The sequence below is a fragment of the Mobula hypostoma genome, chromosome 5 (genome assembly GCF_963921235.1).
Source record: "Mobula hypostoma chromosome 5, sMobHyp1.1, whole genome shotgun sequence".
In the NCBI taxonomy this organism is placed as follows: domain Eukaryota; kingdom Metazoa; phylum Chordata; class Chondrichthyes; order Myliobatiformes; family Myliobatidae; genus Mobula; species Mobula hypostoma.
In genome coordinates this window covers 46,162,850-46,181,933 of record NC_086101.1, presented here as the reverse complement: position 1 = coordinate 46,181,933, position 19,084 = coordinate 46,162,850, and the positions used below count along the sequence as shown (strand labels likewise).

General features: G+C 42.0%; 1 protein-coding gene across 4 annotated transcripts in view; it reads left to right on the top strand.

The window, feature by feature from the left end:
* Positions 1 to 19,084, top strand: part of LOC134346787 (dachshund homolog 1-like) — a 586,859-nt gene that overhangs the window by 79,870 nt on the left and 487,905 nt on the right. The window lies entirely within an intron of this gene.

The following is a 19,084-nucleotide window of genomic DNA, read 5'->3' as shown; positions in this document are numbered from 1 at the left end:
GGGATGGCAGATGATTAAGTTCTGTCATTACATGTGGAAAATTATAATAGCGAACATGGCATTTTTATCATTAAGGCTTTATGAATGCAAAATATTTGATGTGTTGAAGTTGCAATCGACTCTGAGAAATAATTTAATAACTTCCATTCTTATAGCCAACATGATAGTAATCAGAGTCCCTCAAAAATAAAGTACTAAGACAAAGAAGAAAAAAGCCAAACATAATCATAGAGAAATGCAGCACAGAAACAAGCCCTTGGGCCAATCAAGTCCATGCCGAAACCAGGTAAACTGCCTATTCCCATCGACCTGCACTGGCACCATAGCCCTCCAGATCCCTATTATCCATGTACCTATACAAACTTCTCTTAAGCATTGAACTTAAGCTCCTATGTGCTGGCAGCTTATTCCACACTCTCACAACCCTCTGAGTGAAGAAGTTTCCCCTTGTGTTTCCCTTAAATTTCTTACCTTTCACCCTTAAACTGATGATCTCTGGTTGCAGTGCCACCCAACCTCAGTGGAAAAAGCCCGTTTTCATTTACCCTATCTATTCTCTTCATAATTTTGAAAACCCTACATTGCAGGTAGGTTTGCTAGCATGGTTCGGGAGGGTTTATTCTAATTTCAAGGGGGATGGGACCCAGAGCGCGAGAGCAGTGAAAGAAGTACATGGAGTAAAGCCAGATCTAACATATAGAGAGGCTTTGAGGAAAGAGAAGCAGAATAAAGATGTAAAGGTAGTAAGGTAGAAGGGCTAAAGTGCATGTACTTCAATGCAAGAAGCATCAGGAACAAAGGTGATGAACTGAGAGCTTGGATACATACATGGAATTATGATGTAGTGGCCGTTACAGGGACTTGGCTGGCACCAGGGCAGGAATAGATTCTCAATATTCCTGGATTTCAGTGCTTTAAAAGGGATAGAGGGGGGGAAAGGGGAGGAGTGGTGGCATTACTGGTCAGGGATACTATTACAGCTACAGAAAGAGTGGTTAATGTAGCAGGATTCTCTTTTGAGTCAGGGTGAAAGTCAGGAACAAGAAGGGAGCAGTTACTCTATTGGGAGAATTCTATAGGCCCCCTGGTAGCAGCAGAGATACCGAAGAGCAGATTGGGAGGCAGATTTTGGGAATGTGCAAAAATAACAGGGTTGTTATCATGGGTGACTTTAACTTCCTTAATACTGATTGGCACCTGATTAGTTCCAAGAGTTTGGATGGGGCAGTTTGTTAAGTGTGTCCAGGATGGATTCCTGTCACAGTATGTTGACAGGCCGACTAGGGAGAATGCCACACTAGATCTAGTATTAGGTAATGAAACGGGTCAGGTCTCAGATCTCTCAGTGGGTGAGCATCTGGGGGACAGTGACCACCGCTCCCTAGCCTTTAGCATTATCATGGAAAAGGATAGAATCAGAGAGGACAGGAAAATTTTTAATTGGGGAAGGGCAAATTATGAGGCTATAAGGTGAGAAATTGCGGGTGTGAATTGGGATGATGTTTTTGCAGGGATATGTACTATCGACATGTGGTTGATGTTTAGAGATCTCTTGCAGGATGTTAGGGATAAATTTGTCCTGGTGAGGAAGATAAAGAATGGTAGGGTGAAGGAACCATGGGTGACAAGTGAGGTGGAAAATCTAGTCAGGTGGAAGAAGGCAGCATACATGAGGTTTAGGAAGCAAGGATCAGATGGGTCTATTGAGGAATATAGGGTAGCAAGAAAGGAGCTTAAGAAGGGGCTGAGAAGAGCAAGAAGGGGGCATGAGAAGGCCTTAGCGAGTAGGGTAAAGGAAAACCCCAAGGCATTCTTCAATTATGTGAAGAAAAAAAGGATGACAGGAGTGAAGGTAGGACCGATTAGAGATAAAGATGGGAAGATGTGCCTGGAGGCTGTGGAAGTGAGCGAGGTCCTCAATGAATACTTCTCTTCGGTATTCACCAATGAGAGGGAACTTGATGTTGGTGAGGACAATATGAGTGAGGTTGATATTCTGGAGCATGTTGATATTAAGGGAGAGGAGGTGTTGGAGTTGTTAAAATACATTAGGATGGATAAGTCCCCGGGGCCTGACGGAATATTCCCCAGGATGCTCCACGAAACGAGGGAAGAGATTTCTGAGCCTTTGGCTAGGATCTTTATGTCCTCGTTGTCTACGGGAATGGTACCAGAGGATTGGAGGGAGGCGAATGTTGTCCCCTTGTTCAGAAAAGGTAGTAGGGATAGTCCCGGTAATTATAGACCAGTGAGCCTTATGTCTATGGTGGGAAAGCTGTTGGAAAAGATTCTTAGAGATAGGATCTATGGGCATTTAGAGAATCATGGTCTGATCAGGGACAGTCAGCATAGCTTTGTAAGGGGCAGATCGTGTCTAACAAGCCTGATGGAGTCCTTTGAGGAGGTGACCAGGCATATAGATGAGGCTAGTGCAGTGGATGTGATCTATATGGATTTTAGTAAGGCATTTGACAAGGTTTCACACGGTAGGCTTATTCAGAAAGTCAGAAGGCATGGGATCCAGAGAAGTTTGGCCAGGTGGATTCAGAATTGGCTTTCCTGCAGAAGGCAGAGGGTGGTGTTGGAGGGACTACATTCAGATTGGAGGGTTGTGATTAGTGGTGTCCCACAAGGATCGGTTCTGGGACCTCTACTTTTCGTGATTTTTATTAACGACCTGGATGTGGGGGTAGAAGGGTGGGTTGGCAGGTTTGCGGATGACACGAAGGTTGGTGGTGTTGTAGATAGTGTAGAGGATTGTCAAAGATTGCAGAGAGACATTGATAGGATACAGAAGTGGGCTGAGAAGTGGCAGATGAAGTTCAATCCAGAGAAGTGTGAGGTGGTACACATTGGAAGGACAAACTTCAAGGCAGAGTACAAAGTAAATGGCAGGATACTTGGTGTTGTGGAGGAGCAGAGGGATCTGGGGATACATGTCCACAGATCGCTGAAAGTTGCCTCACAGGTAGATAGGATAGTTAAGAAAGCTTATGGGGTGTTAGCTTTCATAAGTTGAGGGATAGAGATTAAGAGTCGCGATGTAATGATGCAGCTCTATAAAATTCTGGTTAGGCCACACTTGGAGTACTGTGTCCAGTTCTGGTCACCTCACTATAGAAAGGATGTGGAAGCATTGGAAAGGGTACAGAGGAGATTTATCAGGATGCTGCCTGGTTTAGAGAGTATGCATTATGATCAGAGTTTAAGGGAGCTAGAGTTTTACTCTTTGGAGAGAAGGAGGATGAGAGGACACATGATAGAGGTGTACAAGATAATAAGAGGAATAGATAGAGTAGACAGCCAGCGCCTCTTCCCCAGGGCACCACTGATCAATACAAGAGGACATGGCTTTAAGGTAAGGGGTGGGAAGTTCAAGGGGGATATTAGAGGAAGGTTTTTTACTCAGAGAGTGGTTGGTGTGTGGAATGCACTGCCTGAGTCAGTGGTGGAGGCAGATACACTAGTGAAATTTAAGAGACTACTAGACAGGTATATGGAGGAACTTAAGGTGGGGGGTTATATGGGAGGCAGGGTTTGAGGGTCGGGCACAACATTGTGGGCCGAAGGGCCTGTACTGTGCTGTACTGTTCTATGTTCTATATGTAATCTTCTACATTCTAAAGAATACTGTCCTAACATTTAAGTCCTGCTTGGAGTGAAATGCTGACACCAACAATTAGGGCTCATACGTTCAATTATACTAATGTTACTGGCCAAAACTCTGTAATTAAGTTCAAAGATCCATTGCTCTCCTCATGAATACAGAAATGTAAGTAGTTTTGAATCTTTTTCAGTGGTTAGTTTAGTTAGTAACATGTAGATCAGATTCACTATTAATTGAAAGGAAACAAATTAGCTTTGGAAAAATTAACAGGCTTTTTCTGGCTTGCATCTGATCGGTTTTTCGTGTTTTGCCCTTGTCCTATTGATAATGCACAAATTGGTTGGTTGCATATTCTAATATGGAATGAATGTCCTCACAGTGATTTTAGTGGGGTCCTCTTCTGGATTTAGTGGTCCAGGTTACGCCTGCCTTTTACCAGTGGATCCACAGAGATCCACTTACAGATACCTTGTGGGTGAGCTCTTTGACATGCTGCCTTTGTGTTGCAAAATGGAAGTCAAAGATATACTGGAGATTAGTTGTTGATTCATGTGACTTAGAGTTCTGTGCCAGAGGCAACTCTAGAAGAGAAACCCAAACAGCCTAAGGTCATATATACACCCAGTGGCCACTTTATTAGGTACTTCTTGTACCTAATATAAGTCCACTGAATGCCTGTTCATGGTCTTCAGCTGCTGTAGCAGATCCACTTCATGGTTTGTCATGTTGTGCATTCGGAGATGCTCTTTTGCACACCGCTGTTGTAACATGTGGCTATTTGAGTTTATATTTATTTAGTGATACAGGGCATAGTAAGCCCTTCTGGCTGCAGGGGCTACACTTTCCCAGCACCCCCACAACCCCAATTAATTCTAACTCAATCACAGGACGATTTACAATGACCACAGTTAACCTACCCGGTATATCTTTGGACTGTAGGAGGAAACTGGAGCACCCAGTGAAAACCCATGCGTTCCACGGGGCTGACTCACAGAGACTCCCGAGTGCCTGAGTGTTGCACTAACCGCTACGCTACTGTGGCACCCATTACGATAACCTTCCTGTCAGTTTGAACCCGTCTGCCACTCTCCTCTGACCTCTGTCATTAACAAGACATTACTGCCGTTCACTGGATGTTTTTCTTTTTTTTTGCACCATTGTCTGTAAACTCTAGAGACTGCTATGTGTGAAAATCTCAATTTGTTGAGACACTCAAACCACCCATTTTGGCACCAACCTTCCACTGTCAAAGTCACTTAGATCAAATGTCTTCCCCATTCCGACGTTTTGTCTGACCAAAATAGAACCTCTTGACAATGCCCACGTGCTTTTATGCATTGAGTTGCTGTCACATGATTGGCTGATTAGATATTTGCATTAACAAGCTGGTGTACAGATGTAGCTGATAAAGTGGCCATTGAATGTAGATAGGATGATCTAATTCTCAAAGTCTGTAGAAGGAGGCCATTTGGCCCATTGAGTTAATGCCAGATATTGGAACAGTCCTCCAATTATTTTCTTGTAATGTGTTCTCACATATGCCCATGGGCATCCACTAACTCTCCTATCAGAATAAAAGTACAACAAGCAGTTAACCAAATAGCAAACACTCCTCTTCAGGAAAGGGGGAGCAAACACTCCTCTTCAGGAAAGGGGGAAACTTGATCATATTGGGCCTCTTGATAGTGTTTTTCAAATAGGATCACCAACCTTGATGAAAAATGTATATACAAGCACGTGTTTGCTTAATTATAATGCTTTTAACCAGTTTCTGTTTGATTTAATTTTTAAAGTGATTTAAATTTGTCCAAATAATTTTTAAGTATCTCTGTAGAGAAATAAAGGGAATTGCTTAAAGGTTGTTAACAGCATCAAGTTATCCAAACGTTATTCCAGGATGAGGCTTCAAGTTCTGTCATCTGAGAACCAGTCACTCACTGTTTTGTTAGTTTGGTGTTTGATTGGTTCTTCTGAGTTACTAAACAGAACTGTGAATACACACACACACACACACACACACACACACACACACACACATCTACATGTGTGCATTACTGATCCATTAATATTTCATACCGGACTGAGTACAGTTGTATCTGGACATTTCAATTTCCTGCTACTAAAGATAATAATCTGAAAATACCCTCTGACATTTATTTGTGGTGATGTCATTCCATTCCTCACTTATGGATCTGCATTTACAGAGCACCACTATTGCAGTAAAATATGTCAAAGCACCTCACAACAGATAAATCAAATGAAGTTTGAAATGGAGCTTCATAAAGTTAATGCCTTTTGAGGGCAATGATCTATTAGGGGAGTGAAAACAGGCATATACTGGCAGTTAGAAATACCAAGTTTAATGTCATCTAGTTCTAGTTTTCTTTTTTCCTCAGAATATTGAGTATTGTTTTATCTCCACTTTCTTTCAATCTCAGTTAACAAAGTTGAATTCTAAATGAAATTTAGCACTTGAGAAGCCTGAATGGGAAATCACATTTGAAGGGACAGCAAATCAACCTACCAGAAACAAAGGTCAAATCGTTGATTTTCAGAGTGACTGTCTGTCTAGTGTTTAAATACTCATGGTTATAAATCTCAGGCAGAAACCTGGTGGTATTAGTCTCCATGAGTGCATTTTCTTTCTAATACCTCATCAAAGGAGAATCTGCACCTAAGGTGGGAACTTGTTAAATTTACTAAATTGCTTTTTGGACAGAAATGCTGTCTGAAGCTAATAGTTGCTCCTCATCCCTAATCCATGAAGGTTGGGAAAAGTTGCAGGGAAGATCCATTCTTCTGTGGAGATTTATGTGTTTACCAATGATCTCCCCAAGCATTCTTCCTAGTCCAACTCCAAGAAGGTCAACTGTAGAGCTTCGTGGTAACCATAGCAATTAGTTTTGGGATCTGCTTTTCTACATGATTCTAGGCACATATGCTCCACTCAGACACTAAACTAACAGGAAAACCACAATGGTTAATTTTAAATCAAATATTTAAGGAATTTTCTTAACCTTGACTCATGGTTGAGGATTACCATTGAACTTGCATCTCTTACAAGTGAACAGTTTCCACTTGTATCTGGATGTCTGATGAAACACAGCCAGCAAAGATGAATAGCAAGATTCCATAATCTCAAAGTGTAAAGAGTTCTATTTTGTTCAGCATTAGTATGTGCTCTGTAGGGAAAGGGAGATGCAGAATGGTTCCTGAAATGCAAAGAGAATTTTAGAAGCCTTAAATGAGCAAACATAAGGGATTTAAAAGGAAATAAATTAATGGAACACATGTCTGTTAAGTAGGTTTTTGGGACTTAAAATACATAGAAATTTACGGAGGTTAGAAGTTTGCTCAGCAGAATATTGGACATAGAGATGGACCACGGACGAAAGATTTATTGACAGGTAGTGGTGGTGATGGATACAGGAATAGTTGTTAATTGTATGGGAGTAAATGTGATTGAATGATTTGTCTATTGCTTAACTTTAAAATATTTTTATTGTTTTTAATTATTTCGAAGAGTTTAAACATTTTAAATATTTTACTTTTTAACTAATAATTTTGAAATATTTTCAATGCATTTTGGTAGTTTAGAATAGTTTTCAAAGTTTTTTTGAATATCAGAAAACATTCAGTACGTTCCAGGTTTGACAGTCAGTTAAGCTTAGTTAGTGGCTGTCAGAGTTTTCAACTAATTAGTTGATGGGGCTTGTCCAGATCTCACAAAGGGCTGCCTTTGTGTATTAGCTCACCTTTTTCGATAGGTATCAAAGGGAAAGTTTAAACAAATACATCCGGTTAAGGGGATTTTTCATTTCTCACTAGGTGAGCAGTGAACATGGGCTGTCTATGGCTGCACCAAAGCTTGACTCTAAACAAACTGATAATTTAATTACATACAGTGTCAGTCAATAACATTACTCTCTTGGTGACCTTAAATCTATTGTGTCTTTTGATTGGTTAAAATTGGTTTCATTGGAAGGTATCAAGTCCAGACTTTGTGCCATTCACATTTATTGGCACCACAAATTGGCAGCAAAACTCCCATTGCTCTGATATTTGCACGGCTGTACACAGCATTTTTCAGGTTTAATGGTCCATCGCCTCATATTTTCCAGTTCTCTCAATCTTTTCAAAAAGATCAACAACTTTTCCAGAGGAGGTTTTGTACTAATCAGACTGAATGTTTACACTTGTAATGACTGGGCTGATTTCAACAGGGATTTCTCTGCATTTGAGGAAACCACAGTATTACCATTTTTTTTCAGTTTTCTCTTATATAGTCTGTGCCTTAGGTTGACACTGAGGACCACTGTATTAAATCAACTATTCACACAGGGCACAGTACACATTAAACAGTTTTGTTACTGGCTGAAATAAGTTGAAAATATTTGCAGAGGCTGTTCACTTAATAAAGAACAAAATAGCTTTTCATTGTTTTCAGATTCATTGAGAAAGTTTGTCAACTAAATTGCAAAATTCTTTGGCAGAATCCTTTTTTTTAACAAAAAGCATGCAACTTGTCACAGTGACTGGTGAGAGTGAAAAAAAGATAATGTTCTCTTTGTGTTGTGTTTTTTTTTAATGGGCTTAATTCTTGCTGTTTTTTTAATGAAACTAAATTAGCAGCAGTAAAGTTACAACACTAGAGATGCTGTTGATCTGAAATGCAAAGCAGAAAATTCTGGAAGCATGTAGCATATTAGGCAGTGACTGCAGAATGTGAAGTACAGTTGGGATCTTGCATTGGTTTCTTACTTCTTTTATTTCCTGAGATAAAACACAGAATAGGTCCTTCCGGCCCTTCGAGCCACGCTGTACAGCAAACCCCCAACTTAACCTCAGCCTAATCACAGGACAATGCCCAATTAATCTACTAACTGGTATATCTTTGGACTGTGGGAGGAAACCAGAGCACCCAGAGGAAACCCGCGCAGTCACAGGGAGAACGTACAAGCTCCTTATGTGTAGTGGCAGGAATTGAACTTAGGTTGCTGGCATTGTAAAGAGTTGTGCTAACCACTATGCTACCATGCCGACCATACCTATCAAGTAAAATCAAGGGAAAGGGATAGGAATGAGGAAGATCAGCTTGTACAAAAGGCAGGAAGGATTACATAATGAAAGTGCAAGAGAAAGTTAGGTGATAATCAAAGACATTGAAGGTAAATACAAAGGATCTGCATGTAATTACAACAGAGTTGTAGGCGATAAGGCTACATTAAAAAGCTTAACAAGTAGAGAAACTAAATGTGCTAGTGGCTGTTCCCATTATGCTATTTTCACTCATCCTTTCACATATATTGGTTTGTTCTGCACGTCCCTCCAGTACCTTCTTTCTTACTGAAAACTAACTTAGATTTCTCTCTTTCACAATTGTGATATAAGGTCTCAGATGTGTCATGCTGACTGTTTCTCCTTCCACAGAAACTACCTGACCTGCTGAGATTTTCTAGCAGATTTCTATTTTTATTTCAGATTTTCAACCTTGCTGTTTTCTTTTTAATTTTCATTGCCAAGTAGAAGGTTAAGGAGGTCCAAGTATATGCTGACAGCCTAACCAGCAATGTATTGGCAGCAAATGCATTGTGGTCACATATATGTCACCATGTTCAACCCTGAGATTCATTTTCTTGTGGACATATTCAATAAATCCAGCAACCATGATAGAATCAATGAAAGACTGCACCCAACAGGGCAGACAACCACTGTGCAAAAGACAACAAACTGCAAATACAAAAAGAAAGAATATAAAAAGAAATAATAAAAAATAAATAAGCAATATATATCGAGAACATGAGATGAAGGGTCCTTGAAAGTCAACTCATAAGTTATGGGAACAGTTCAGAGATGGGTCAAATGAAGTTGAGTGAAGTTATCCCCTCTGGTTCAGGAGCTTGATGGTTGAGGGGTAATAGCTGTTCTTGAACCTGGTGGTGGTGTGCGTCCTGAGGTTTCTGTACCTTCCTCCTTACTGCAGCATGAGAAGAAAGCATGATCTTGTTGGTGGGGTTCCCTGATGATGGATGATGCTTTCCTGCGACATGCTCAATGTTGGGGGTGGGGGGGGGGGGTAAGCGGACTGGGATGGACTGGGCTGTATCCACTACATTTTGGAGGATTTTCCATTCAAGGGCATTGTTGTTTGGACACCAGGCTGTGATGCAGCAGTCAATATACTCTCCACTACATATCTATAAAAATTGATCAAACTATTAGATGTCATACTGAATTTTATCAAACTCCTAAGGAAGCAGAGGTGCTGCCATGCTTTCTTTGTAGTTGCACTTATGTGCTGGGCCCTGGACAGGTCCTCTAAAATGATAAGATTGAGGAAATTAAAGTTGCTGACACCATCCACCTCAGATCTCCCGATAAGGACTGGCCCATGGACATCTAATTTCCTTCTCCTGAAGTCAATAATAAGCTCCTTGGTCTTACTGCCATCGAGTAAGAGATTGTTGTTGTGGCATCACTCAGCCAGATTTTCAATCTCTCGCATTGCTTTCGACCTTATTGTTCTGATTTTGTTCTATCTTGAAAAATTTTGTATAATTTTTGGTTAATTTCTGTTTTTTTTCCCATGAATGCTGCTTATCTGATGTTCTGTGCCCATGATGTAGACGCAAGTAAATTTATCATTGCACCTATCAATACAAGTTCTTGTGCATATGTCAATAAAGTTGATCTTGACTTTGAATACTTTAATTAAAGTCTCCCTCAGCCTTCTCAGTTACGAAGAAAATATCCAGTCCATCCGATCTTTTCTCATAGCTACAGCTTTCCAGTCTTATCAATTTTTTTTTAAGGTTGGAAAGGTTATGCAGCAGTTAATGGTGCTGTGCCGCACAGCTCCAGCGACCTCGATTTAATCCACTCCTTGGGTGTTGTGTGTGTGTGTGTGTGTGTTTCCCATTTTCTTTCCATGATCATACAGTTTCCTTTGGGTTCTCTGCTATCCAGCCACATTACAAGAATGTGCTAATGCAGGCTGTCCCCAGATTATACGTACAATTGTGCTCCTATAATATTATGAATTTTGAAGTCCAACTTACATATCTTTTATTCAAGTAACTTGCATAAGTTTCTTAAGTCCAATTTAATAATTATTTGCTATTGTGTGTGGCACAACTAGCTCTCCCCCCCCTCTCTCTCTCTCTGTTTTTTGCAATTATTCTTTCTTAATCAGTAGTATTGTGCTTTTTATGCTGTTTATCCCTATATTGGGAAGGTATGATTAGCATATCAAGTGATTTTTGTGCATTTTTCAACTTATGTACCAAAATGACTGAAGGACATCTATAAGATGGAAATAGCTACCCAGGGATTCACAATAGATTAATTGGCTTCTCTAAATTGACCCCTTATGGTTGGGTAATGTCAAAGAGAAATGAAGTGAGAGCTTATGAATGTGTGTGAGAGAGAATATGTAAGCAAGAGTACAGGGAAGTTAAGTGGAAGGGACTGGAATGGACCCAGTGAATTTAGTGGCCTCCTTCTGCTTTCTCCATAAGAAGAAGATAAGACCTTTATAAGACTTTCCACCTCCTCCAGTGCAATAACATCTTTCAAACAAGACCTCAACAGTCCTACCTGTCTAATTGTACAGTGAGATATTTGTCCGTCGATCAACTTGGTCTCATGACATTTGTTCAAAGGGCACCACTGTGGAAATAATCCACTGTTTTGCATATAGAAAACAATCTTCCTTCAAAGTGAAATCAGTGAATGTCCTCACTCAACCGCTTCTCATCTGCTGACAGTCAATTTGTATTGGAGCCACGTGCCAGAAACCAAACTATTTCTGTGTGCACTGTGCTGTCACAAATGATTTTGCAAGCAAATGCTGGCTAATAATAGTTTTGATAAATGATATCATTTCTCCAACAGCATTAGACCTCCCAGTTCACCTATGGCCTAACCTGCTAGCACGTCAGAAATAATAAGAAATTCAAACAATCAACGTTCAAACTGCATTTTTCCCTGAATCGTGTTGCAAAGAGCAATGCGTCAAAGGAACATTTCTGATCCTGTTGAGTAAATGCCCATTGTGAGTACCATTTGACATGCGGATGTTGTGAATTCTTGATCAATTTGACAACGTAACTAAATACTTGACCAAGACAACAATGCTAACTAAATTAAAAATTGGATGCCTCTGTCATAATGGCGGGGCATTGGGAGCAAGGGTGGACCCAAATGCAAGACACATCTTGTGAGGTTACTTAGATTTAGTTTATTGTTCGATACCAGGAGAGCAAAGCAGGAGCAGGAGTAGCAAACTGGACAAGGACTCAGGACTACGACTAGGCTGGGACCAAGGGTCTGGGCTTGGACTGGGAATTGGCTCCCAGAACTAGAGGAGACATGAAGAGGCTAGGGTATGGACTCCGAGCCAGAGACTGGGCAAGGAGCCAGTACCTGGGTCTTGCCTCGGGCTCGGAGTCCAGAACCAGGCAAGGACATGACACGGGCTAGGGAGTGGAGGAACATGGAAAAACAGAGCCTCGGTCTCGGGGAGCAGGTACATGGAACCATGGACACATACACAGAACAGAGTCGGGACCCCTCCTTGGGTACAGGACATAGGGCCAAGACTCACACACAGAACAAAGAACCGGGACCCCTCCTTGGGTACAGGACATAGGGCCGGGACTCACACACACAGCAGAGAGCCAGGACCCCTCCTTGGGTACAGGACATAGGGCCGGGACTCATGACCCTCCGCAGGGCAACGGCAAGACGGCTTGACTTGACCCACGGAAGTGAGGACCAGACAAGACAAGACAATGCTCCCTGCGGAGCAACGGCAAGACGGCCTGACTTACCCCATGGAGGCGAGGACAAGACAAGACAAGACCAACACAGATGAACACCAGACAGTACCTATCTAGCTCAAGTGATGGAACTAGACCTAAGTGCAGGCGGGGGCTGCAGACGAGGGCTAGAGGCGAGAGGGGCAGAGAAGGGATTCAGACAAGGGGGTAGGAATCACACAATGCCAGGGCCAGGACTTGACTCAGAACTGGGAAACCACCAGGACCAGGACTTGATTTGGTGCTTGAATGCTGCCAGGGCCAGGACTTGACTCAGTGCTTGAATGCCGCCAGGGCCAGGATTTGACGGTGCTAGAATGCTGCCAGGGCTAGGACTTGACTCGGTGCTAGAATGCCGCCAGGGCCAGGACTTGACTTGGTGCTAGAATGCCGCCAGGGCCAGGACTTGACTTGGTGCTAGAATCCCGCCGGAGCCAGGACTTGACTTGGTGCTAGAATGCCGCCAGGGCCAGGACTTGACTTGGTGCTAGAATGCCGCCAGGGCCAGGACTTGACTCGGTGCTAGAATGCCGCCAGGGCCAGGACTTGACTTGGTGCTAGAATGCCGCCAGGGCCAGGACTTGACTTGGTGCTAGAATGCCGCCAGGGACAGGACTTGATTTGGTGCTAGAATGCCGCTGGAGCCAGGACTTGGACGTGGTACTTGGATGCTGCCAGAGCCAGGACGTGGACGTGGTACTTGGATGCCGCCGGAGCCAGGACGTGGTGCTTGGAAACTTCAGGTAGTGCCGAGCTTTCAACTCGGCCAGGGAACAGTAGACAACGGCTCTTGATTCTCTCCAGCGGGTTAACTGACAGACCCACCTTGATGAGGAAACTTTGCAGGCTCACTTCGGCTAGGTAACTTGACAGGGTTGCTCCGGTGAGGAAAGGCGAATTACCGGCACTCGCTTCGGGCGGAGACAAGGCTTGCTCCGGCCAGATGACATTGGCATGCCGTGACTTTTCAGATTTTGCAGATGCTCCCGCACCGAACGGCTGAAAGCCGGAGATTATAAACTACCGGTTCAGCCGAGTGTTAATTGCCTCTAATCACCAAAGTCGAGGGACACGGGAAAACAGGGAATCAACGGTCCGGATCGTAACATAAACAAGGTAAATTTAAAGGGACCCTGATCCGGACCATGACAGCCTTTACTAGTTGGATGATATGAAGCACAAAAAGTTGCCTGCAGCATCATCACAGTCACAGAGCACCAAACACACAACTTTCACATGAAAACCAAAAAATTAATCACTTACAAGAAAGAACACAATTAGAACCAAAAAAAGTTCATTGTAGCACAAGGTGGTCATGGTGTTGCTAAGCTGAGGTAGTGATTAGGGTTGCGCCATCTGGTTTAAGAACTGAATGATTGAACGGAAGAAGCTGTTCTTGAACCTGGTGGTGTGGGACTTCAGGGCTCTCTTGCTCCTGCCCATGGTAGCTATGAGAAGATGGTATAGACTGAATGATGGGGTTCTTCGATGATGGATGTTTGCTCCTTGAGACAGCGCCTCTTGTCGATACTGCTGATGGTGAGGAGAGATATGTTTGTGACATATTGGGCTGAATCTACTACTCTGTAGTTTCTTATGTTTCTGTGTATTCAGTTTTCCCCACCAGATGCAACCGGTCAGGGTACTACCAACATCCCATCTATAGAAGCTGGTTAGAGTGTTTGCTGACATGCTAAACCTCATTAATCTTCTAAGAAAATTTTTTTTAAAAATCTCTGATACATCTTCCTGGATTGCATCTGTGTGCTCGACATTAGAAGGCAGCCATCAATGCCAGGGGATCATGGGATTTGTGCCTCTGGTTTGTGTCCTCGCCAGGGGGCAAGCCTGGGTGAGAAGATTTGAAGAACCGGCTGTTGCCCATGCAGTGGGTTCCCCCTCTTCACGTCACTGAGGTAGCCCAAGGGAAGGGCAAGTGCCGATACAGCTTGGCACCAGTGTTGTCGCAGAGGTTTACAGAATGATGTTGTAAACAACATCAAACTGCCTTAGGGACCCCGGCTCCGGATTTCTTCCTTGGGATTTACTCCCGAAGCCTTTCCCATGGGTGGTTATGGACTCAAGGCAGTGGAGGTTTAAAATCAGAGATTTCCTTCTCTTAGATGGGCTGCCATCCAAGGCTGATGAGCCCCACCTGCCCAAAGCAACTGACTTTGAGGTGCTAGTGGTCCACCTTTGCCCCTTCTCTTGTCAGTAGAAGCAGATCCACTGGACCTAGCAGCTAAGCCACACGTGAAGGCCAGGAGACGGGCTTGGTTGTCAGAGGCTGTTAGAGACACACACCATTTGGAGCACTTTATAGGTTAATCCCACTGTCACCCCTGGCTATAACAACCTTAGAAACCTAATCCCAGTACATTAATGGCCAGAAATTTAAAGTTACTGACTCTCCCCACTGCCAGTCCCCCAATGTAGACTGGTGGAGTTCCTTTCCTGAAGTCAACAATCAGTCCTTTAGTTCTCCTGATGTTGAACGAGAGGTGATTGTTGCAGCATCACTCAACTGAGTGTCCGTTCTCTCTTCCATATGCTGAAGTTTTCAAAATTATTCAAGTCCTGGGTAGAGTAAGTAGCAAGGGCCTAGCTGAAGGCCCTTTCAAAAACCAAAGGGGATAAAATTAAATTAATTGGAAAAAGAATTAATTAGAAATGATGGAATAAATACTTATAACTCAGAAAGTGGGAGAAGTGTAGAACTCACTGCCTGAAGGGCAGTGGGGGAGAAAATCCCTATTAGTTTTAAGCAACATTTTCATGTTGAGGAACTGTGACCTGGTGGGCCTCAGCTCAAGTGTTGGACAGGGGATTGTTCTCTTTTTGACCAGCATGGTCTCGATGGGTTATACAGTCCACATCTATCTCCTAAATTTTCTATGGCTCCATAATTTGGATGCTCCGCATTGCCTCCTAATAAGGTGGAGAGAGGAGCAAAGAAAGGGAACATTTTAAAGAGGAAATTCCAGCGCTTAGGAGCACAGCAGCTGAAGTCAATGGTGCAAATGATAATTGGAATGAGCAGTTGGGATGGGTTTAGGGAGCCTGGGGAATTTGGAGGGTGGTGATATTGGGTGTGGTAGTCTTTTTCAGAAGTAGTGTTCAACAAGAATACTTAACTTTATCAAGTTTAGCACATGCAGTAAATGAATAATCTCTTCCCTGAAGTGTTGTCAGAACTAATCAGCAAATTAAAGGTTGATAGTTGGTTCAATTTAGCTTGTAGACACCATTACAATAATACGTTGCAAAATATGACCAGAAAATCCCCACTGGAAGTGGCAACTTGAAATATACATGTGAGGAAAACAATTCCTAAGATGGTTACTATTGCATAGTTACCAAAAAGCACTCATTTAGCTGTAAATGGTATCAAGGCATAGCACCATATCTACTTTCTTGGGAGAAGAAAATCACCTTTAAATTTAAATTTAGCCTGTTGATCGTGCTTTAGAATAAGGGTTTCCAACCTGAGGTCTACGGATCTCTTGGTTAATGGTAGGGGTCCACATCATAAAAAAATTTGGAACCCCTGCTTTAGAGGGACATAATTTGAGCCCATTCCAATAGACTTGATTTTGACATTGATATATCCTTGGAAATAATTTTCTCTCCAGCTCCTTCTCTTTGGAAAGTCATGGATTTCTTCATTTTCCACCACTCTTACTGGCATGAGGATCCAGATATTCTCCACTTTCTGGTTGAAGACAAAGCATTTTTTTCTCTCTTGCATCTTCTCTGTGCGTCTTTTGCTCGACATAAGATCTGTGTCTTCTGCTCTTTGAGCAATTCATTAACAGTAAAGGCCCTTCTTTTGCAACTGGGGTTTAATTCTACATACCTCTGCCAGGAAAACCACAATTTCTACACCAGTTATGTTAGGCCTCATAGGAGTTTCAGTGAGATCACCTCTTTATGCCTGGTCAAATATTCTCTCCTCAATGGCCAATATCCCCCTTTTTTCAGAAATAAATTTTATTCATAATAAAACTATATTAAAGTACAAGAGAAAAAAAAACTACATGGTTCTTTAGGTTTGTAGTGTTGTTCAGTCTATACATTCACAGTGCCATTGGCTATATACATTAGAAGTGTTGGGATGTTTTGTGTACATAGCACCATTGCCACTCAAGTTGGTCCCAAATGTGATGCAAACTTTGGTTGTTTGAAAGGCTTCCAATTGGACACAGCCCCTCAGTATCCAGAGGCCAAAGGACCCTGGACTGCAGTGCTTCACCACAGAACCTTTGTGTTGGCTGTGTTAAGCCTCAGCACATATTCCTGCAGTCTGGAATGTGCCAGCTGGCAGAATTCGCTTATGAACGGCTCATTTTACTGGAAGACTAGTGAGTGTCGGGCAGACCAAAGAGTGTCTTCAACGATATTCCAGCAGCACCTGATATCCGTCTCTGTGTGTGTGCTCCTGGAAACAGCCCATAGATCAGAGAATCCTCTGTTACACAGTAAACTTCTTAAAGCCTACTTACCTGATGTGGGTACTTCAATCAGATTCAACAACTAATGGCCAGGTAAGAGTGACCCCTTTTTAAGTGTCAAAGAAGCTTACCTAGTGAGCCTTTCTTTTGCATGAGTGATCAAAATTAATTGTGTGCTAATGACATGATAACAGTGGATCTTGTCATCTCTGTAGACATTTGGCCATCTCTGTGTTTCATGCATGAAAAACCCAAAACGAATTTTGTGACCTAATTTAACCTATGTCGTACATACCTATAGTATTATATCAAGCAGGCTTTTGATTAAACTCTTATGATAGATGCTGGAAAAAAAACCTTGCAAAATAGTTTGAAGGCTTTGCACCATGTTTCCAAAAGTAAGAAATTTTCTTCTCTCTGGGTATCCTAACTTCTGAAATTTGCATTTTTATGAATCACCCAGGACATGCCTTCTTCTCATTGTGACCATCGGGAAGGAGGCACAGGAGCCTAAAGGCACACTCTCAATAATTCAGGAACAGCTTCTTCCCCACTGCCATTCGACTCCTAAATGGACATTGAACCCCATGAACACGACCTCAACGCTTTTTAATTTCTTTTATATTTTGCACTACTTATTTAGTTTAACTATTTAGTAAATATATACTTATTGTAATTCACAGTTTTTTTTCTCTCTATAGTTAGGTATTGCATTGTACTGTTGCCACAAAGTTAACCAATTTAAACTTAATTCTGATAAATGCTAGGTACTTTTTCCAGATTCTGGGGCTGTGCTGCTTAAACCATGTTTCTTTTTAAATGCCTTTGATTAGGTTTTCAGTGAGATCTATAGGCTGCCTGATCTTGCGGCTCAAAGTAGCCTCTGAGAACCTACAACTGACAATCAATACTGACAATCATTGCTTAACTTCCCTTATCTTGCTGCAAGCATGACTTGTCTTTCATTTTCCACTGTGTTTGCATTATTCACTTGAATGCACTGTGTGAAAATCAGAATGCATGTCATAAATTTGAATATTTTGACAAACAAGGTTTAAGCAGTTCTGGAAGTGACAATGCAGTGTTCTCCCCTCCCCCCCTCTCCCCTCCCTTTTTCTTTTTTAGATCCCTGTGGGAGCTTTAATTGCAACTGCTCTTTCACAGTGACTGGCTAAGGGTATCCTACCTCCCAGCTGATGTATTCGGGTTTTCAGACCATTTGCTCTGTGAAGGAGATTTTTTTCCCTCTCTCCCTTCCAGTGTTCAGAGATAAGGCCAAGAAGGAAGCATTGTCTGGGATTGCTCTTCACAATCACAGTTAGAGCAGGAGGTAGGGAAATGCATGACTAACTTCAATGAGACAAGTGACATGGCTTTAGATGACAAGTGCGAAGGTCCCAAAGTTGCAGTTAATATTAGAGCGCAATCACAGCAAGTGCCAGTAATTTTGCAGTTGGTGCTACCACAAAATCTTACTACATTCACCTGACAGGTAGAAGGAGCCTTTGTGAAGGATAAAAATCTTGTTAAGAAAAGCACACCTATATATATATATGTATGTATATTACAGCTTAATTAAGGGAAAGAACTAACAGTTTTTAATGTGGTTTTATCCTCGCTATCTCACAAGAAGTTACTACATCCTGGCTTCCTTTCCCTACAGTGCTGATCACTATGTTAACCTGGTGTCCATTCTGTCCCAGCTCCTGTCTGTGACCTGGTCCTCTTCCCCAAGCTGTACCACTTCTCTTCATCTCCAACTAAAAGTTGAAGGCAAATCACTTCAACTGATGTGAACTGGCTGAAAATGTAACTTTGCCTCATAGGGTTTAAGTGAGATTTAGTCATACCTCCTGTAATAGGGGTATTGAACAGTTCCCTAGTATGGTAAGATAGACTTTAGAACTCATCATAGCCTTGAACTTTTTTGTTTATTTGCACTGCACTTTCTCTGTAGCTTTTACATTTTATTCCGAAATTGTTAGTGTTTTGTCTTATTCTATATCAAAGCACAGTATAATGGTTTGATCTGCAAAAACAGTATGCAAAACAAGCTTTTCACTGTACAAGTGACCATAAGAAATGAGTATCAACACATTAAACCATGATTTCTACTGAGCAAACCCTCTGCCTTCATTGGGCTAGTTCTATATATGCAGTTTTTGATCCCTTCATGTAATAATTCAACATGTAATGGATTTTATAAT